At 45.5% G+C, this 22,432-nt stretch overlaps 1 long non-coding RNA gene across 5 annotated transcripts in view; it reads left to right on the top strand.

Annotated features, from left to right (window-relative positions):
• Positions 1-15,837, top strand: part of LOC128911906 (uncharacterized) — a 29,388-nt gene extending 13,551 nt beyond the window's left edge. For all 5 annotated transcript variants that reach the window (XR_008467230.1, XR_008467227.1, XR_008467226.1 and 2 more), the window contains 5 exons: positions 1,588-1,808; positions 2,853-2,941; positions 10,052-10,152; positions 13,885-14,009; positions 15,706-15,837. This is a non-coding gene — a long non-coding RNA (uncharacterized LOC128911906). The remainder of the gene's footprint in view (positions 1-1,587; positions 1,809-2,852; positions 2,942-10,051; positions 10,153-13,884; positions 14,010-15,705) is intronic.
• The last annotated feature ends 6,595 nt before the right edge of the window (positions 15,838-22,432 follow it).

Genomic DNA, 22,432 nt, shown 5'->3' with positions numbered 1-22,432 from the left:
TGCTGTGTCTTAATTATTCCTTTTCTGGTTTTCTACATATATGGCTGTTTTTATGCTTTTATGCAATATTTTCCATTAAGCAGCCTTGTGCAGTACAACAAAAATAAACACTCTTACAGCAACGTGCATAAGATTAAACTATTAAACTTGCTCAAAGTATACAGTTCATAAATTAAAAGTGCTTATGCTCATACTTTCGTATTGATTGCTGAGTTTACAAAAATAGAAGAACTTGCCCTTAGGAAACAAAAATCATCCTTAAGCTTTTCTTTGTCAGGAAGCCAAAAAGACAACATTACATGGAAATGTCGCCATTTGTTCATGTCAAATGTAGTTCACTCAATTAGATATTTTATAACTCTACTGAGTTATATGAAGGAGCTTAATATTTTTATTGTTTTTCTTCACGCTGTGCCTCTAATGCACACAAAGATAACTTAGTCTAGTAAAATATATAGTGTAATTTGGTAATGTGTTTATTGGATTCCAGTAAAAGACTATAAGAAATTATTCAAGATTTTTGCTTCTTCAACTAAAATTATCTTTTTCCTTATTTCTTTTTTCATTTTTCTTTTTTTTTTTTATTTTTTTCATAATCTCACAAGCTTTTTGTTTTCTGGAAATGCTTTAAAGAAGAAATTGCTAGAAACAGAGATGCTTCCCCCCCCCCCCCCCCCCCCACTAAGAGTCAGGAATGACGGACTGTCCGGTGAAGAAGATCTTTACTCGTGTTTTCCAAAATTTAATTGTCTGTGATTCTGAAACATATCTGACATCTTGCAGAATGATGAATGCAAAAGGGAGCCTAAACTTACAGTACCTTGCCTTTTTAAATTGTTTGGTGGAGGGTTCAGATCCATTATAGTTCTATGGTAGTTTAAACTAGCAAAAAAATATTCCTTTTTCTTGCAGAGTTAGTTTTCTGCTGGATTGGAGTCTGGAGCTCCACTCAGCTCCAGAGGTCAGATAAATGCCACCGTTGATGCAAGGCCAGTGCAAGGGAAAGGAGAGGACCAGACTGACCCTGACTTTAGGTTCGCTTAAGCAGTGATGGAACTCCAGCCTAAGCAGCAGCTGGATAAAGCTATGGGCACTCTCACGAGTTTCAGTGAACGGGGACAATGGTACCATGCCCTGTGCAATGGCCTTGCCACAGATGTAAAGAAAAAGAAGCAAGGCCATTCAGATGACTTTGGGCTGAGAACCAAACATGTGGTCCATGGTTACTTCCTAAAAGTTCCTGTACGCACTTTTGCTATGGGAGTCTACAGGAGGTGAGGTTTCTCGAAGGAAACAACACCCTCCCTGGGAAAATTGCAGGAGTTCACAAAAGGTGAAAGCTGTGAACTGCCACCCCCTTCCTCTTGTGTAATTTGATTAGCTCATCCTCTCAGGCAGCAGAAGTTGCCATCCCCACGGTGTTGGTTTTAAGGCTTTTTCTGAAGTCTTGTGTTGTATTAGGAACTGCTGTCATGCTTGAACTCGCTTGAGGACATGAAACCAACTGCAGTTTGTCAAGCCGCATAGACTGAGGCTAATTTTTGTTCTCTGTTAATTTACCTGCCTGTGTTTTTTTGTGCTGCCCAGGATTTAATCACAGCTTGCTGATGAGATGCTAAACACGTTTGTCTGAAACTGTGCTGGCTGCTGACCGTTGGGCAGCAGCAGTGTGTCATCCAGTCTGGTTACTCCTCCCCATGGCCAGGCACAGCTGCTCTGCTGTAACACGGACAGACCCCAAGCCTGAGGCTTTCCTTGACTACGGCATCCCTGAGGACACGAAGGGAGAGCTGGAAGGGTCTTTCACAGTGAGTGCAGCTCTGGGCTCCCCCGGCTGGTTGGGAGCTAGTGGGGCTGACATGCAGAAACCCTTCCATCCAGCCGAGCAGAAGTGCTGGAGATGATGGCGTGCTGCGGTACAGAGTTTGTGGAGTGGCCTCTGGGAGGGACGCTGCGACCTGTGATGACTAAGGGTGGCCTGGAAGCTCAATCCAGTATAACTAAGGGTGTAGTTTCACAGAATGCTTAATCCAATTTAAATGCAAGCTGATTCCAACAGAGGTGGCCTCTCCAGATCCCGCATGCGCGTTCCTGCCCTCTCACTTCCGTTGCCTGTGGGTATCCTCGAGCCACAGGCTGACTTGGATCACGTTGTTCATCCAGCACAAAGCAGCCAATGTTCTGTGCGTCCTAGGTTCGCTATGTGTCAGGCCATAACTATGCATATGACAACGTGACCTAGGAGGCCCCATCTGGTAGGACAGAGGAAGAAATACCACTCTGTTTGATAGCCTTTAGTTAGACTGGATCGAGTAAAAGGAAACTGGACTACAGGGAAACCAATTTGAATAATGCTTGAGGCTGAATTGGTTTCAACAACTCAGGAGACTGAAAACCAGAAAACCATTGGAAACTCCTCTTAGCTACCTCATGTAGGAACGATACAAAGTCCGGAGCCTCGCACCAGTCTCCAGTGAGCAGGGCTGCAGGCAGAGGAGCCTTCTTTTGGAAACATCTCTTGGAAGAAATCAGCCAGCCAAAGGTGGTTTGCTGGGGCTTGCTGACCTATTATACAGGTCAGCAATCTGGAGGCCAGGAAGGAGCTCTGGTTTCTAGATAAATGCCCTCTCTCCCATTCGCTTTACTACTGGTCACAGCTCCTGGTTGCTCCTGTTTCGGGACGGGGATGTGGCAGGGTCTGAGCAGGGCTGGTGGCTGCACAGGGCCTGCGCAGCGCTACAAGGGAACACTACCACGGCATCCTCCCCCCTCTCCTCTGCCCTCCACAATAAACACCCTTACACCGCCGCCCTTCTTACGCTTGGATTTTAAACACAACTTTTCCATTCCAGAGGTAAACACTTCCCAGGATCATCACCTCCGGTTTCTGCAGACGCACGTTTGTTTCAGGAAACAAGTGGAAGAGCAGCATGCTGCCAAGGTAAGTTCCCAGCCTCCGGCCATCTGAGCACAAGATTGCATCTCTGCCCTGAGAAGCCTGTGGTGATTTCTTCTTCCACTCTTGTCAGATGAGCGCAGTTGCAAAGCGCTAACAATAGGTGTTACAGGACTGCTGAGAGGAGCAGTGGCTCAGAGGGCACTTTTGGGAAGCGCAGGTGGGAACTGAAAGTAAGGGATAAGGAGAGAAGTGGAAGGGATACCATTCCTGCTGTGTGAAGAATATTTGGCAGCTGTGGGAAGGATGGAGAAGGCTTCTAGGTCTTATCCGTAATGCAAAAAAAAAAAACCCAAAACCCACAAAACAAAACACCCCCAACAACTCAGCAAAATCAGAACATAAAAGTGGGGATAAAGGCAGAAAAAATACGGGAGCTCTCCTTCCAGCTTCTGCTTCCCTGTCCCACTCCTTCTGTTCTCTCTGTGCTCGGTGTTGGCGTGCTGCTTCTCTACACTCTCGCCTGCGGTATTGCTGTGAATCCCACCCATCCTCCTCCTCCTCGTGTGGCTCGCGGAGTGGGTGCTGCTGGCGGTGTTTTCTGGCACGCACAAGTAAAGGCTCTGCCTGGGTGGGTGCTCACCTCGGGCAGATGGACCGGGAGCCCCTTGCATTTCCAGAAGTGTCATGCCTACCAGCCCAGCACCAGGCACCCAAACCAGCGTGCATGGTGGATTTGCGAGGCTTGTGCGCAGCAGAAGGGGGGCTTCCCCATGCCAGGATACTGTGGGTGAAAGTCAAATGGTGAAGAGAGATTTGGGGGCTCATTCACTGCCCAAAAAACCCACACCTTCTCATTTAAACCTGTGGTCTCTACTGCAGCTTCTCTGTCACAGCTCAGGGATGCGCAGCCTGGTCAGCCTGCCCCTGCCCCTGCCCGCGGTGGCACAGCCCCGTCCCAGGCAGAAAATACCCACTCCGCGGCAAATGAGGCAGTTTCCTGCCTCGCAGGGGGACGGTGAGGGGGACAAATGAACGGCACGAAGCACCAGCCCGGGCAGACCTGAAGAAAGGGCTGCAGAGGCACCATGCAGTTCTGAAATCCAGCCCCTGCAAACTTTACAGTCCAAGCCATTATCACATCAAGTAAATACATAAAAATAAATTAATTTAGGTGGCCTGCTTTGCACAGCAACCTACTGCATATACTGTCGCTGAAGTATTTAATGAGTTCCTGCTACAGTAAATTCTGATCTTTTTTATTATTATTTTTAATTCAGCACAGTTCCAGAAATGTCATCCTATTTCCCACTGTCACACAAAGTGCCCGAGGCCGTGCTTGAAAAATCTTATGAAAAGACTCATATTCTGTTTCTAATCTGATGCGTTTCTGTCTTTAGAGCGTCTGCTAGTTTCTTTTTGCCTGCATGCCTTTTCCATTTTGTTCTAACCTCTTCCTTTCCTCCCCCTGTTGCAGTACCTCTGTCTGCAGTGCCAGTTTCGACTTCACAAGTAGTTAATGCGAAAAAACTACGTTGCCCCATATCTGGGCAGGTCAGCTTCAAGCACTCCTGAATCACAGCTTCAGCTAATGTTTATGGTGGCTGACAATGAAAAGATTTTATTTTTTTTTACACTGAGGATAATGGTGTATTTTTCACTGTAAGATAAACCTTAGATGTAAAATCATTATTTATTTAATAGGAACATCAAAGAATACCACTGGAGAAGGGGACTTCAAAGTTTCCCAGAATAATCAGATTTCTGGTATTACGTGGGGTATTTTTTCCTCCTAACTCTATAATAATGAGAAATAAAAGTGTAATTATCAGAAATCATTGAAAGCATTAGTAGATTGAGCTAAAAGAAAAAAAAAAAGAATTAAGTATTTCCTTAGAAGCTAGAAACCTAGTAAGCAACAGGACTGCAGAGCTAACGAGGGCGAGAGACGTCTGACTTGGAGCAGACTGCGGCGCTTCCGAAACCCACTCCCAACCTCAACAAAGGTTTTTATTTTGGGGAGGCGGAGAAGTACCATTGGGGAAGCCTGTTGCTCAATTTCCTACAGGACTTGCCTTAATTAAATGCGTATTTAAATAAGCAGGAGCTCAGTAGTGAAAGTATCCTATAGCAGCATTGTGCATTGTGCTCCAGCGGTACAGAAGCACCACTGAGGGCAGCCCCGTCCCCAAGCATTGCATATTCTAGGTAGGGAGCGCCACAGAAAAGACATCCTTTGTGGCTCTCCCCTTACAGATTTGTCTGAACGACTTTCTAAAGCCTCTGACGACTGCCTGCGAAACAAGGCCCCAGTTGATTAAGGAACCAAGTGGCTTGGCAGAAGAATAGGGTCCTTCAGTTAAATTCAGGCTAGTTTCCGTTTTCTTAGTCCCTTCCATGGCTTGCAAAGAAATCACTTGCGATTTTTTAACCCTTTGCTCTGCCTGGCTGAGCCCTGGGAAGATGTGGGCTGCGTGGCTCGCTGTGAGCTTGCTTTGTGGGTAGCACCTCACTGCTGGATTAAGCTGGTGGCCCCCAGAGCCCCAGCGTGGCAGGAGCAGGGGCTCACCAGGCAGGGCTTGTGGGAGAGGTGGGTCCACTCTCCTGATGGACAAAAAGGAGGAACCGAAGGGGAAAAAGGAGGCATCCGGCAGGTGAAGCATGTATCTTCCAGCGGGGAGCATCAAGGTCCAGGTGATGCACTCTGTGGCTGGGAGGGAAGTGTGGTGGTCTCTGTCAGCCCCAAGCCCATGTGCAGCTTGCTCGCCCCATCTGTGATCTGCCCGTGTCTGATGAAAGCCGGTGTGCAGGGTCTCCTGCTGTGTGTGTGTGACATTCAGCCAGCAGGCATTCGTGTTTGATGTTAATATACTCAGCTATTGCTCCAGCCCAGGCATCAGCTGGAAAGCTGATGACAACAGCTGTGAAAGGTTTCTCCATCCCAAAAGAACAGGGGTCATTTCCCATTCCCACAATAGGTGCATTGTTTGCAAGTGGGGAAGGAAGAACAGTTTCTAAGTGGGTAGGGCAATGATCAAGGTCTCATTGGACTTGGCTTCTTGTCCCACAGCTGTCAAGGGTCTGCTTGATGGCCTCCAGCAAATCCCTTCACCTCCTCATGGCTCAGTTTAGCTATTATGAAACAGAAATAAAGGTGCTGACCCTTGGTAAAGTTCATACGGTGACTTCCATTAGCAGAGGCTAAGGGAGGTTATACCAGGATTATTATTATGGCATGCATAAGGAGAACAATAGAGAGAACTGGAACAAAACCAGACGAAGTGGAGGGGGAAAAAGATAGAGTTTAGACTAGAAAACAATATTTTATAGTAGTGACAGCAGGCAGGAAAAATAGTTAGGTGAGAGCATGTCCTGTTGCCTAAGAGTAACCAGTGCTGTCTCTGTACATTAGGAGACGTGGGTGACCTCTTGATGTCCGTGTCTGATGTCCTCACCCAGGCAGGTTTCTTGACAATAATGTGTGTATTGCAAAGCTCTTTCCAGACTTTGGTTTCATTACTCGGCATTCTCGGGCAGCGCTCTGTGGTCCAGGCAGCTGTGGCACACAAGGCCCACGGTCCCAGCTCACTGCTGGCTGCTCGTGCTGCCCCAGCTCCCCAGCCTGAGCTAATGAGCCCTGCGAGAGCCTGTAATGGGGCTCACACAGGCTCGTGGCTTCTGCCTGGCTCACAAAACGGCTGTAACTCGCTGGGTCATGACTGCATAGGGCCTGTCGGGGCCCAGATTGGATCTGACTTGCCAAATGGCAACTGTTTTAAAAACTGGCTGGTGAAGAGCGGTGACACCTCCAAAGGCAGCTTAAGCTACATGCATTTAGGTGTCCAAGAGCTCCAGCCAGGACATCACCCTGCAGGGATGGCCAGTGCCCTCTGCAAGCTGACCAGGGGCTGCATGTGGCACAGGAATGTTTCAGGGTGGACTGGGCTGGGGAGGGATCACCAAGTTTAGACGCTTGTTCTTACACAAAGCCTGATTCCAGAAATATATACAATACTGTAAAGGTACTTTAAATTAGCATCAAATACAAAGGTAAATTTTCCTTCTTCCTAAATACCACACTTTTAAAAAAAGGTTGTGGTTCAAATGGTCCAAAGCACATAACTAAGCTTTTCTGATATAATCATCTGTAGGCATGTTCCACCTCTGGACAGTGACGGATCTGCCAAAGAGCATCCTTCCCGCATGGAAAGGGGCTCCTTTTTGTGCGATATGCAAAACAGCAGGAATGCAAAGCTTCAAAGAATATTGATCTATGTATAGGTGGCAAAGATACTATCAGTTTAAAATGAAAATCAATACAGGCACTTGTTATGACTCCTAATTGCATGAAGCATGACTCTTACGTCCTTTGGCATTAGGGTTGGTGAAGTCAGGACAGAGAACTGAAGTGGGAAATCAGTACAGCTCTAAGCATGCCAAAAAGGACAGGAGAGAAGGGCCAGAGTTTCACATTGTAGCTCTCCACCAGGAGGATTTTTACTGGGTTAGGAGGAGTAAAAAGGAGGCTTATCCTCAATACAGTACAGCATTTTGTGGAGAATAAGACTAACAGTGATAGCACACAGAGCTGTTGTTATAGGGACAAATTTTTGTGGATCAACTGTAAGGAACAGGGGCCGGACGAAAAAAGCCCTGCAATAACATGGGTGATAAATATAATACCTTCTTGAGCCTAGAAAGCAAAATAGAAAGGCTGGAAAGAGTAGTATTTTGTATGAGATTTGTGGTATTTTTGTGGAGAACTGACTAACGAGCACATGATGTGCAGCTTGGAAGGGTTGGGGGAAAATGCTGGGACAGAAACCTGAGCTTTCAGAGAAATTAATCTCACTGACATGAAAACAACCTCAGTTCACACATTTGGAGAAGAAATACTCAAGTGCCAGATTTCCAATTAAAAGGTAGCCATGATCAAGCCATGAATAGCAAAGAGGCACGGCAAAGGTTTTTAAAAAATGGCAACATATTGAGGAAAATCTATACGAAATATGTTGGCTCCAACTGCAATATTGAGACAGCTGTTGAATTGCAGCCTGAAAAAGCGTAAAATATTGAGAACTGGTAACACAAGCTCCAGTTCTGAAATACTTGTGTGACAAGCAGAAGAGAAACTCGTTAGGCAGCGGAAAATGTCACAGAACTAATTGCTTCATTTTGCTAGCTACCTTCTGTTACATGCACATCAAAAACCACTCAGTAAGCTGGGGAATATTCAACTTTTGAGGAGCAGTAGTAGACTCTGTGGCATCCGAACACCTCCACTCCACAAAATTCTGCCGTCTGGCACCGCAGTGGAGAAATGCCACTGTTCCCATTTTACAGACAGGGAGGTAGATCAAAACAAAGTGATTTTTCTAAAGGCTGCACTGAGAGTTTGTTGGCAGGTCAGGGACTGAACCAAAGTCCCCGGAGAACTAGCTAAATCTTTAGCCACTGGATTTTTTTTTTTTGGCTGAATTGTGAGGCGGGTCATTGTTAATAATCCAGAACTGTTATTCTTTTCTCCTTTGACAGATTTAAGGGCTTTCATGTGCCACCTCCTTGTTCTCTCGTATGTTTGTATGGAGCATGCACTGCATATTTGGTTGAAAGCCAAGTGTGCCCCAGTTCCTCATCTGCTCTTTTTATGTTGCAACTTATCTCCCACCCCACCTCTGCATTGTCTTTTATAAGTGTATCTCTAATCTCAAGCAGCGTTTAGCAAACCGAGATACCAATGTCACAAGGGGTAACTGCAACAGTAGTGCTCCTAATGGTCCCCACTAGCGCATCTATGGAAAACTTGAGCAGCCCCCTAGGAACAGATCCCTAGGTGTCTGAGATTATTTTCAAGAACCTTCGCTAAGTATTCACCAGGAATAGGGAGACAGCTGTTAACACTCCAGAAATACCAAGTGAAGGTTTGAATGCCAATCCAGAAAAGGAGTTGAAAATATACTAGATGATTTATCAAGGGCATATTGGAGAAGTGTGAATAGAGATGGTGCTGTCATGATGTATCTTACAGTGCCCGATATTGAAATGACTGCTTAGAGATTTCCAGTTAGATATGGCAAAATTCGTGATAATTGCCAGTGTTGAGGGAGTCTATGTTAAATGGGTACCAAGAGGCAAAATGTGAAGAGCCTGAGGACAAGGGAATTTGCGTGGTTGGGTTTGTGGTTGGCTTTTTTTGTTTGGTTGTTTTGTGGGGGGTTTTTTTTTGGAACATTCTGACAGAGATTATTATAAAAGAGGTAAGAGGGAAAAGACATTTTATCACCATCCCACTTGCCATCAGTGGCAGTTCTCCCCCTCCCTAGCTCCAGAAATCAAGGGATGGAGAGAGGACAGAGGTCTGGAGAAGGAGTCCCAAGTGCTGCATTGCAGTGTGGGTGGTGGGAACTGAAGGAAGAGCATCTGCTGCTTTTATTTCCCCCACTTCATCGCTGCTGGTTTCAGAGGCAGCTGGGAGGTTGCCAGTCATACAAAGGGAAGTAACTTAATACAAATAATAGGCGTTGGTAATAAAATATAAAAGGGTACTTGGCAAGAGGGTTGTACAAAAGAAGAAATGTTTTAACCTGAGGTGGGATCACACCTGAGGTGTGAATTGCTGAATGCAGTGTGTTTAGGAAAGATGGATGCAAAATCGAAGGAGCTGCTGGCACTGCTTGAGCGATGTGTGAGCTCCGGTTTGTCTACATCACTTGGAATTGGCTTTTAGCTTCTGTTGCTCTATTATCGGCACTGTTTTGACAGTAGCTTAATAAAAGTAGGAACCAACTGCTCTGAGGGATCTGTGTGTCCAACCTGGGTGTTCGGTCCAAGTCCAGGCTGATGTCTAGCTGGCCATGTGTGTGCACAGATGCCACTTTTGTGTGCATAGTCGCTATGCTAATGCCAAGAGATGTGGCATGCACAATTTGTGCAGGCACATATGCAAACAGATAACTCGAAAATCTAGTCTTGAAAGTATTATGGTTATTACCAGAGATGTAATTCCCCTTGAATCTGTTTAATAATAGCATTTCAGAATGAGTCAATCCTAACGATTACAAAGAGAGACCTGCAATGTTTTGTCCTCACATGTTCCGTTCATTTTGAATACAGTGTATGGATGCTAAGCTCCGATTCTCTGCCTTTGATCCTCAGGTAACTACTTATTCCTACGCCAACTGGACTCTCAATGCTGCTGAACTGGAATGCAATCATCCTGCGTTGCTCTGCTAGTGTGAACAAAGCACTTCTGAAAGGTGAGGGAGCTCTGCGGTGCTTGGTGGCTGCCTGACACGGGTTCTACATGTGTGTGAAAGGCTGGGGTCAGACTCACAGTGTTTGACTGAAACACTCAGGCTTAGTAAAAATGTCTTTGTTTCACCTCTGAAAGGAAATCTTATCCAGTAGGCAGCTCTCTGCTCTTGATGACAGTGAACACTCAGTACAAATGATGTAATATTAGGTTGCTCAACACTTGACATGAAAAAAAGCTTATAAAAATTGGGTATGTGAAGATTTATTGAGACAAACTGTGGCAAGCTACCAGGAATTCTTCTGTGAGAGAAATAACCACCCTAAGAAAGCAGAGCCCAGAGCACCTCTGAGGACTGGGCTTGCCAGAAGTGACAGTGAGAAACGGCTCCTCTGGAAGGAAAGGGAATTTGAAGTGCTCTTAGAAGAAATGGATGGATATGAGAGGCTGGTGCTTTGAGCTGTCTCAAAGCTACTTTGAGCCTAATTCCTGGCCTTTCTCTTACAAGTTACTAAAAACAGCGGTTTGATATACGTCATTTTTTCAACACAAATGATTGTTCAGCCTGAACAAATACCAATCACAGGGGGCAGGCATAAAGGCATTGTGTGAGATCACCACCCTTTGGACTAGTGTATGAACCAAGTGGGAAGTTTCTAAGAAAAGTTGAAGTTGCTTTATGCAGCTCATTGCCATCTGGATTAACTTCCTGGACCTTCTTGATAACAGGCGAATTGCCAAAAATAGCTTCCTCTGATACCGTGCGGCACGAGAACCGATAACGCAACGCCAGTGCTAATGCGTACACCTCCTGTTGCTTCATTCGCTTTTTGCCCCTTCCCTCCTGGGGCATAATTAGAAGAGTCCTCAATGAAGGGATTTAACTGCAGTCATTTTTAAGCTGGGTGGATGCTTTACATGGTCCTCCATGGCTTCTGAACCGCACAATATAGCAAATGAATTACAGATATTGGCTCCTTCAAGGCATTATGACTAGAGGGAGGTACATCCACATTTTACTACAGAAATACAACTCTTGGTGTCAACTGTCCAGGAACTCATGAAGTTAGAAACCCTAATCCATGTATTTATGATCTTTGAGAAACTAACTCTGGAGACAAGCCGAAATGAGCCAGCATTTCTGCGGTGATCTTTTCTCCCCGAGCGCTGACAGCTTTCCTGAGTGCTGTCATCTGAAGGGAAGGCTCTGGAGCTACAGCATCAATCATTTCTGAAGTGCTGTCAAGCCCGATGGGGCAGAGCAAGACTGAGATGGGTTGCTGCTCTGGCGCGCTTGCTTTCTGACTTAAAAGCTTATCCACTGGGCCCAAGTGGTGCAACTGGAAAACAAAGCAGCAAAACTCTAGCTGACAAAAGTGGATGTAGGCAAGGCAGGACTAGAACAAAACAAAAGCTGCAAATAAAATACAGATCACCTCAAAAAAAACCAAGACTCTCATGTGGCCAGGAGAAGTCTATGCAGTGTTGGGCACAGAGCGGGCTTGGGCATTGATTTATGTTGCTTCTTGTGACACTGCAACACGGTGGGGAAGGCAGAGCTGTCTGCCCAGAACAAAAAAAGAAAAAGTGATGTTTGTTTTCCCTTCAGAAGGAGGTGACGTGAGACAACCTCGGGTTCATTGTGCCCTGCTTGGTTAAGGAATAGCTTTGATCTCTGGTCTGCTGGGCTATGTGTGTTTGAGGTAAAAACGTGCTGACCCAAAGAAGACCCTGAGAGAGAGACTTTGGTGCAGAGCTGAGGTTTTCTGAGGCTAGCCCATGAGCCTACCAGCTTACATGTGGCTTCAAAACGCAGACAGTGGACACAGCTTGGAAATAGAAATATATCCCCAAGCACTGTTATGATAGCTGTGGAAATGCCAGTCACCGTCTGCAGAGTCACAGAAAGATGGATCACAGTGGCAACACCCTCTGTGCAGGAAGGGGCACTCATGGTGCTCGGGTACCAGCCAGAGGTCCAGACTTGCGAGGGAAACGTGCTCCACCAAAGCTGTTCAGAGCCACAAGACGACTTCAGCGTGCTTAATTGGTTCTGGAGGGAGACATCGGCTGGTCTAACTGTCTAGCCTCCTAACTTCTGGCATGGTGAAAGGTTCCCAGCCTGGGACAGCCTGACATCTTCCTTGGCTTTCCTAGTGATGCTAAGATTCATGGATGGACCCATTTGCCAAAGCCTGAGCAAGAGGGGGCCTGTGCCAGCACAGTGGGGAAGGGGACGCAGAGGCACCGGCGAAGGCAGAAGAGTCTCAGCCATCCGACGAGGGCTTGACCTGGCACCGCCACCCAAAGGGCCAGGAATAAATGAAGCAGATGGGAAGTTGTGGTGGAGGCTAACCACAGGGCAAGAGCATGGGCTACATCTGTCCGCAACGCCCACATCCCATGGGAATGGCCCTGCTGACGCCTGGGAAGCGGTTCAGCATCCTGTCTGTCCCCTGCTTCCCTGTATTTTCCCTTGTGGCATCATTCCCTGTGAGAACTGACCTGAGCAGATGTAGCGTATTTAAGCTTCAGTGAGGGCATATTTAAGTTTGGCTACAGCGGAATCTTAAACATTCTTCTTAGAAAGGTTTTTGACTATTATTTTCACCCTCTCCTTAATGTACAAACTTATGTTTTCACTCCCCAGCAGCAGTGCCATGTGAAAGGAGGGCAGAGACACCGCGTGGGCAAGTACACACCACCCTTGCCAGAGGCAAGGCTTCTGTGTCTTCCCTGGGTCTCGCTGTTACTGATGCACAGCGCAAGCTTTCTGCCAAAAAAACAGAAAACCACTTAGGACACTGGCTGCAGTTGCGTAAGAGTGAAGCAGGGGCAAACACGGTTTTGCTCCTTGGCAGCTGTTGCCTTCTTGCCTGCTCCCTCCAGAATAACATGCTGACCAGGAGTGTGATTCTGGGCTTATTTAACCCTAGGCCAGCTACCGCCTGTCCCCTTGTCCTTGTCTAGAGACCGCTTGGTCTTCTAGAGCTTTCTTGGACACCTCTAAGTGAATAAGGACAGAGTTCTTTCTACTCAAAAGACTACCTAGCTGTGTGTACTAAAAGGCAATTCCATGCCTTTTGTGATTAAAGGTGTTTGTTCTGTTGTAAAAATTGTTTCTTCAGTCTTACTGTTTCTTTTTTTGTTTCTTTTTTTTTGTTTAATAAACAGAGCATCTGTCTCCCATAGTGCTCCTGGGGTTTTGCCTTTTAATTAAAAAAAAACCCGTAACTTTTTAAATGTCATATATGCTTTTATATATATTCATCATGCACTGAAAATATATGAAACATTTCCTGTAGACTTAGAGGGGGTAGTTGACCTTTTAGTCCTAATGCACAATAGCAACTAAATCTAAAGGAATTGGATTTGTTTGTCCTCATCTTTTTTCTCTTTTTGTTACATACTGTCAGCAAGTCCTCCAAAGAAGTCTGCTCTTGTACCTCAGAAAATTGAGACACTAATTCACAAATTAGCCTGGCATTATTAAAACCAAACCCCACGCCTTTCTGAAAGAATGGGTTTGAACTGTGAACCATTCATTCTACTTCTACCTTCAGAAACTGAAGCTTCAAAAACTCCAGAAACTATGACTTAAAAATTGTTAGCCTGATCTCCAGCTCTGAAAAGGGGTCAGGGGAAAGGATCTTTCCCATCATCTCTCAAATTATCAGGATATGCCTTAATTCTTAAAGCTTTGCACTAGTTAATCCTGTCTTCGCTGTTGTTGCAGCACAAACTGACTCAGGGGGATGTCTGGAGTAAACTATAGGTACAAGAAGTTAAACCAAAACTCTCCTACTGGGCAGAGAGGACATCCCAGTCCTGGAAGAAGCTGATGCTGGAATGCAGAAGGAGGTGGGCAAACCCAAGACACTGAGGCATCAAACACCAAACGGAGGTGGTGTGTGGAGAAACAAATTGGGAAAATAGAAAAAGGGATCAAATGTGTTTCCAAAGAATATTTATGGTAGATGCTTTATATATAAAAAAGAAATATATATTAAAAATGTATATAAAACTTCGCCTTAACCAGAGCTGAGTGTTTCATTGTTAAGCCCTAGAGACCTAGAAAGGTTGTGAAAAGCATGACAGAAGCAACAGAAGCTGAAGATCATTGGCATGATCAGAGATTAAGGGCCAGCAAGAAAATAGAGAGCAGGAGGCAAGTATGAAATATCTTGCTAAGGAACGATAGGGTTTTCAAAGCTAGACCTTAAGTATGTTAATTAGTTGAAAGGCAAGAAACCTTTGCTTTTAGCCAAAGACTGACTAATCTGCCATCTTCTACATCACTTTGGCAAAATGAGCAAAGATTTCCTATGAGTATTACTCCAGCTTGCGAACTCAGATGTTAGCCTTTGTCTTGGGAAAAGGCAGGCTGAGCTGAGATGCTGAGGTTTAGCTATGGTGTCAGGACCAGCTGCCTTGTGATGAGGGAAGCATGTCCCAGCAGAAAGCTGGACGGCTCGCTTCCTGGGGGTAGCTGTTGTGCTTTACCAAGGAGAAGGCAGGTTACGGAAGGTAGGCAGGAGTAAGGTCCGTTTGCGCTGTTCCTTGGCTGCCTGCTGCTGGGTTTCCTTCCTGCCTGAATGGCAAGTGATTACAGGCTGCAGCTGCTAATTATTTCACACAGCGGTTTGAACCTTTGGGGAATCAAAGCCGAGGCATTTCTCTTCTGGACTCTTAACTTTGTACTTTAGATGTTTACTACTGGCTGGAGACAGGCTTAGCAGCAGCCTGTTTCATTCATCCGAGCAGGTTGAAATCAAACCCCTGAACCTGTTCACCTCTACAGGCCTCGGAAAGAAAACAGTCATCTAAATTGACTGAATATTCTTGGGCTGAACATAGAGTTTCTCTTTAGACCTTATCCTCAGAGGATAAAAAGTACTTGTTAGCCCCAGAAGTCACTTAAATGGGGGGGAAAAAACACAAGAGAAAAATCTGGAGTCGTAATCTGTAAATCTCTGGGGAAAATATTAGCTTTTTATTGTTTCCCTATCAGTAACATGCAGGAAATAGTCCAAACTGCCCCACCTTTACAACTTCCCATTATTTATCACAAGAAATCTCCTTTCTAGGCTCTTTGATTTACTCCTGCAAATAGAATATGCAGATATATCCCATAATTCAGCATATGGAAAAGAACAGATCAAAACTCTGTTCAACCAAATGCAAGGTGCCTTCATGTGCTGCTAATTCAGCCTGAGCTGACCGCTCTCCTATTGTATTGCCACCGGAGAGTATGGAAACACCCAGGTAGTCTCAGAAAAATGGCTAATCAGAAAGCATGCACTGCAGCTGGCAGGAAAGTACATTTTGCCAGCACTCGTTTTATAAATATTTATTTTAAAAATTGAATTTTGTGAATTTTCAGATAAGAGAAGCCCTAAAACAGTGAATAGAAACTTAAAGTTTTAAAATCTTGTGTGGTGGGGTTTTTTTGGTTTTTGGGTTTTTTTGTTGTTGTTGATGGTTTTTTTGTGTTTGGTTTTTTTTTGTTTTGTTTTGTTTTTTAATATTCCCTATAATCTCTTTTCTTCTTTTTCAGTTTGAAAGAACTGAAGAAACTAAAATCTTAAAAAAAACCCAACTGGCCGAGGCAGAGTGCAAAGCCAAGGCCAGGTTTCCACTGAAGAATGTGTCAGTAAGAAAGAAACCTACAGCTAGTAACCAAAATGCCTGGAGTTGTTATCATTAAGTTATCTTGAATAAACTCTGTATTGTGTATTTCCTGAAGAGCATGACCAAAAACTCATTGAGGCCATAGATCTCCCAGTAACTTATGGCTAAAAGCCCAACTAATGTTTTATGCCTCTTTTTGGTTCATATCCAAAAGGATTTGCTTATTTGTTTTTACTCATTCCTTACTCCTGAAAAAAAAATCCCAGTGAATTTAATTGGGATTACAATACAGAATTCATTTTTCATTTGTTGGAGAGCGCGTCCTCCAGCCTGTAGAGAAGTTGTTTCCCAGCACAGAAAAATCTGTTCCGATGTGGCTCAGATTTAAAATTTAGTAATATATTTCCTCTACTGGGAACGTTCTGAATTTCTTTAGGGCAGTGAGTCATTCTGGTAGTGGCACCAAATTCAACTTATTTATGTTGAATGGCAAAACAACAACAGAAACTTTCCCAAATTTGAAAATATCACTGAAAAAAGAATAAAAGCACAATTGTCTTCAGCCATTATGGCCACCCTAATTTGAATCACATGGGAAAATGCTTTGTTAATGGCTTTCTTCTTTTACTCTTCATTGGCACCAAACCAAACCCCTTTCTTTGTTCTTTTTCCTCTATGCATTGCTTTTCCATCTGGTTTTAGAAGTTGGTCCTGTGGGTTAGCAATTATGTTGAAATACTAGAGATCTGGGGGCGTTTCCACAGGCTTCCTGAATAGCCATGGACTGACCACTTCACCTCCACTACTCTTCTGTAAAATGGGAATAATTCCACTTCTCCCCATAAGGCTGTTGCTAGAAAATCTATTTCTTGCTGCAAGGCGCCCAACTACCACTGGAATACTCAAGGCATATATATTTTGTATTTTTCCTTATAAGTGTGTACTGAGGAGAGTTTAAGCTAATAAGTCCCGACGATGATTCACGATGATACGATGATTCATAAGAGGAACAAATTTGAATAGATTTAAATATGTACATGTAAAAGAAATGCGTGCAGCCTCCCAGCACTCTTTGAAATATAAATGTGAGAATTCCTTTAGGTATAACGCTGGAAGCCTTCATGTCAGACCATATTGGCAGGTGCCAAGCAGACGCAGCCAGCCAGGAGTGATTTATTTGGCTTTCTGCCGGCAGACCCCAAAGGCTGCAGCCGCGCGTTACTCCAAACCGTGGGGCGGGTGGTGGGATGTGCTCCACTAACGCCGCCTTCTGCTTTTAAGCGCAAGTAGAAAGCTTATTCCCGGGTGCTCTGGACCTGTGCTCTTATTTTGTGTGTGTGTCTGCTTTTCTACACCAGCTTCTCCGAGTTCGATTTTCATTTTATTCCCCTCCTTAGAGTATTATTTACAACTGAATAGCAAAATGTTATAGGCTGAGCAGACAGGACACTATATATTGCAAGAGCAGGTCAGTTCCCCACTCGTAATCATCTCCTTTTGCTTTTACGTAGACAGTAAATGATGGGCCAGCGAGGGAATTGCCATTCTTCTCTAGGAAATGCGCGTCAAAGGGGTTTAAGCGCTGCATCCTGCCCACATCAAGGGAAGGTAATTTAGGTTTGACATGGCAGTACTGTGTTTTCCTAGCGCTGAGGAGCTGCAGATGAGACCTTCCATCCTTCGGCTGAGAGCCCACATTTTAGAACAGGGTATTTATCGTAGCATTCCCAGCTTGGAGTAACAGGCATATTTCAGCCAAAAAAAAAGTGGTGTTCATTCGCATCATCCCCCGTTGCCGACATACGCCTCTCAGCCTTGGGAACCCGGCCATGCCTTGGCCGGTGGCTCAGCTCTGCCCTGCCAGGGCCGAGGCCAGTCTCAAGGCTGCCATTTGCTTTGTTTGTGCCTCGGGCTCGTTGCTCTGACTTGCCTCCCCCAAGCCAGCCGACTTGCCCATACTTTTTTCCCTCTGCCAAGTCTGCTTTGCTGCCTTCTTTCAGGTCTGGAGCGGTTCTGCTGCTTGTTCTTTTTACAGCTGTCCAAGTGAGCACAAATAGCTGAACCAACACCACAACTTTGCCAGCTCTGGTCACTTGGGTCCTAAACTTAAACACTGCGTGCAAAAGCTTAAGCAGCAGCTTCGCTGATGGGGCTTAGCCCCAAATCCACACAAATCCAAGGTAATCTGGAAGCAGCTCACTGCCTTCTCTTAATATTAGTATCAGACGGCTTCAGCTGAGATGGGGGCTGAAGGAGCTGGGAGCTGTGTGCGTGCCTTGTCAGAGAAAGTTTGTGATCTAAAGGTTTTATAATCTGCATATTGAAAACTGTCAGAAAGTTTAGGGCAGTGGTTCTGCTTTTACCTGTGCAGAGCTATGGGGCCACGGTTAAGGCCCAGCTCCAAGAAGCGACAGAGGTACTGCAATGCAAAGGAGCAGAGGAGATGCTGAGGACAAGGCTGTCAGATAAATTTTGTGCCCAGCCTAAGGGCTGTTTGTGTATTTTATTCACTGGCTGATTAATGTCAAATACAAAAGCATTCTGCCTTGCAAGCAGGGAGTGGAACTGCAGTCTCCACCCTCCCAAGGGATGACTTAAAAATACATTTGATCAGGCAGAAGGAATGGAAGAGCATGGCACTGTAGCTTCACATTTAATTCTTTAATGCAAAGTAGGAAGGTGCCAACACGAGAGTTGAAGAGCTCTCCCTCGTTCCAGAAAAGCCTCAGACAGGGTGGCAAGAGACATCTCCTGGGAATACCACCAACTCTCCTGCCTTTTGTGGATTTAAAATCGCAGTTGCCGTGTTCCGAGTGACCACCTCACTCCTGAGGTACGGGATGAAGGGAGCGTTGTCCCTTCCCAGCTGCGTGCTGGAGCACAGCACCAGGTACCATGGCATGTTGTCCCCAGGCAGTGTCATCAGTGGCCACAGTCGGGTCACCCAGTGAGCCACGCACCGGCCTGATGGCACAGGACCCATGGGCAAGAGCAAAGGCGCAGGTTTAGTCACCCAGGGCATGTGAGATCTTCATGGTCCACTGCCAGATTTCAACATACTTTAGGAAGCCACCGCTCAGTAAGAATCGTATTATACCCAATGGACTATACAAAATACAGACGAATCTAGTGGTCTTCCAAAAATAAAATAAAAACTGGACCTGCTGTTTACTCCAGTTGTCTATTCATTACAGGCAAAGAGTTTCAGTGTTGCTCCTCCTGAGGTGCTGAGATACACCTGCTGTGGCGCTTCCATTGCAGGCTTGCTATGACCCAAGTCACTGATACTTCCTAGTTAAATCACTTCAGACAAATGCAGTGAAAGCCAATAAATCAACGAGAGAACTGTTGACTGGAAATGTTTCCCTATTCCTGCCACCAATAAAAGCAGCCAGCAATCTGCTGTGTTTGCAGGGTGAAACAGAGTACAAACTTTTTAATCCTCAATCCAGAGCTCGCCTAAAAGATTAAGGGCCAAATATTCCTCTAATTTACACCAGTGTAAATTTAGGGAAATTTTGCCTGCGTTAACGTACCTCCAGGTGGTGGATTTTGCCTCAGATCTCATTATTTGTTGGGCTTTTATTTATATTCAGCCACCGTGTGTATACACATATACAAAGCAGTAATTTCTGCCTGCAATGAGAAGAGAGTGGAGTTTGCTATATAAATCAGTATTTCTCAGTCAATATGTTGCAACCCCTGAAGGGGTTATAAAAACCATCTTGGGGCTTATAAAGCACTGAAAATTTTATAACAATCTAAAGCAAAGAAAATGTCATTTCTTCCACTCTCCATATAGCAGCACCATTCTCTTGGCAACCGGTCAAACCCATACACGAAACAGTAAATTCTATAGGCTTATCACTTTTACCATAATTTTTTACTTTAGCTTTATAAAACATGTATGGGGAACTGTGAAGTTTCTTTTATGTAGGATTTCCAATCCGAACTGCTTGAGAAATGGTGCTCTAAAATTTTTGGCCTCAGAAGGCAGTAGTTTTCATTAAGGGCCTCCGCCTTAGTCTTCTCCTAAGCTGCTTGTTAAAACTACAGCCTATTTTGTCAAGCTTAGGCTTGTTTGTGTTGGAGCCAGTTTTTCTATTTTGCCACAACTTTCTGCCTGTCAGCTTCCTCTTTAAGCCTAAATCATACAGGGAAACATCAACATTTCCCTCTGTGGGAAGAGATGTTTTGCTTCAAGTGGAAAAAATGGATGAGATTTCCTGTATCCTCATTAGCAACTTGGTACAAGGTTTGAAATCTGCCCTTCTAAGGTGAGATACCATCTGAGGAACCTCTGTACTTTCAAGTATAGCCTCACAGCACATGCAACTTGTAAGTGAATTTTGCTTTCATGTACGCATCTTTAATTTCTGTGCATAGGTACTTATCTATGAAATTAATTACAGCAGCAACCAAGTATATCCCACGTGCACCCACCTAAAGGAATCTATACCGGCTCTTCCAATGCCTCCTGTGCCCGAGTTTCTCCAGCAGTTTAAGCCACTCTCGCGCCTGGTGGCTGCTTTGTTGTTGCAGTGGCTCCAGCATTGAGCAAGCCTCTCAGAAGGCTCCTTCAGAGAACAAATTCAGAAAAATAACCCTTAGTGTTGGGTTTTTTCCATGCCAGGATGAGGTGGGTCACACAAGGGCCTGGCAAGCAGCAGAGCTAGTGAGACTCTGAGGGGTAGGGGATGGTAGCACTCCCCTTTTGGCAGCTGTTAGGTTGGGTGGGCCAATCTCATGCAGCTTCACCCCAAACTCCTCTTGTCTTCAACTATTTTTGCCTGATGCTTGAATTTTATAGGAATGAGTCCTCTGCTGATGCTACGTACTTAACAGGTGTGATGCCTTGCTCTTTCCAAAAAGAGTGACTAGTTAACAGTTTAATGGGCTCAAATCTGAGCACTCAAAGCATTTGCTAACGAGGAGAAACAGTGATTTCTTGCCTGGGTGAGGGTTGCCCACAGCTAGAAACTGAAGTAGCTGTGGGCTATGCGGTAACAAGAAAGGGGAGGAACAGCATTGCCTTCTGGCTGCAAGCCTTTAGTTCCAGTTTCACTGGATTGGAACTGTGCTGTCCAAACCGGGTGTAATCAAAACTGAGCCTATTTCATGGTAATTTGTTTGGAGCGTAACTTCCCTTATCCCTGTCCTGTTTCTGCTGAAGAGAGACTACAAAGTTAGCACCTGCAAAGGCTGGGCTTGGAGCCAAGCTGAGGGCATTTCGGGGCTTGGCTGTTGGCTTAGGCCTTCAGCCTTTCAGACTAGAGCCAAGATTCTTGCCCCAAGATGTGGGTGCAGCTGGCTAGTCATGGTCTGGCTCTTCTGTCTCCTGTCCATAAGACAGATTGTACCAAAAGGTTCCTAAAACCACTCAATAACAATTTTCCTTGTGGTTTCCATGATGTCAAGCAGTTAGGCAGGAGATCTGACACGGTCTACGCAGCTTTCTGTCTTCATCCATGAGAGACAATCGATACTCAAAGGTTGTCCCTGCTAATATGAAAAAACATGCAAAAGGTTGGGTTTTTTGCTGTTGTTTTTAATTCATCTCTATTCTGAACTCAGAAATGGACCTGCATTTGTAGAAATGATGGTATGAAGCATTTTGGGAAGAGGAAAAGACAATATTTTTTAAATTAAAATAGCAAAACCAAGCTAGTTAGTAAATGGCTAGTTAGTACATAGCCTAAGAAATGTCCACCTTAGCTGGCACTGCCCATGAAGAAACCACTCCTCAACAGCCCAGCCTGCTGGTGCCAGCACCTTGTCTCAGCCAGATACCCCTTGCCCTGGTTGAGGCTGAGCTCCTCACCTCCACAAGCCACCATGCTGTCCCACCTCCCTCATCCTGCCCGACAGCGTTTCGGTTCCGCCCAGGCATGGGGGCTCTCCGCAGAGAGAGCCCACCTCGGCGGACACAAGGATCTCCACCTTAAAGACCACCAGCAGCTACCACCGCTGCTGCTCCGGCTCCTGCCAGGAGATGGGTTGTTGGGGTTTTTTTTTATCCAGAAGAGTCCAAACTCCTGAGGGAAGAAATGTGGTTTGCTGCATACTCGTTCTGTTTCTTCAAAGTTGGACTGTGCCACACATGAGAAAGTCTTTGGAAAACAGGGACAGAAGAGATGACTTCACAAGGCTGTGTTGTCCTCTGCCGGACCAACACACTGCCTGGTTCTCTGGGGCTGTCAGCAGCTCCGTTTTGGTATGAATAGTGGAAATTCCCTCTGGTGCTTTGTCAGCGGAGGAGTCTGGGGCTGTCAGTCAGTGTTAAGCCTCACGTGTGTTCTCCCAGGATGACACCTCTGTCCCGCCATGCTCCCGTGCCGTTTCGCTGGAGCAGCAGCTCGCCTCCCTCAGATCCCCCCTCGCACGGTTTGTGAAGGGTAAAACCCCAGCGCCATATGAGGGGCGTAGGTCCCAGGCTGCTAGCACCCATTTCCTTGTCCCTGCTTCTAGAGGACATGGGTGCAGCAGTCCCAGCCCCGGGGGAGCGTGCAAGAAGGCCGGGGTGGGGAGAGGAGGTGCCCCTTTGCCTGAAATCCTCCTGTCTTCCTCAATGCCGCCACCAGGAAGGGGCCTCGTGGCAGCGGGAGACGTTGTCCTCGGTGGTCTCCATCCCCTCACTACCCCCTGCTTCGTTA

The sequence above is a fragment of the Rissa tridactyla genome, chromosome 6 (assembly GCF_028500815.1).
Source record: "Rissa tridactyla isolate bRisTri1 chromosome 6, bRisTri1.patW.cur.20221130, whole genome shotgun sequence".
In the NCBI taxonomy this organism is placed as follows: Eukaryota; Metazoa; Chordata; class Aves; order Charadriiformes; family Laridae; genus Rissa; species Rissa tridactyla.
Note: the sequence above shows the minus strand (reverse complement) of the source record. Positions and strands in the feature narration are given on the sequence as shown.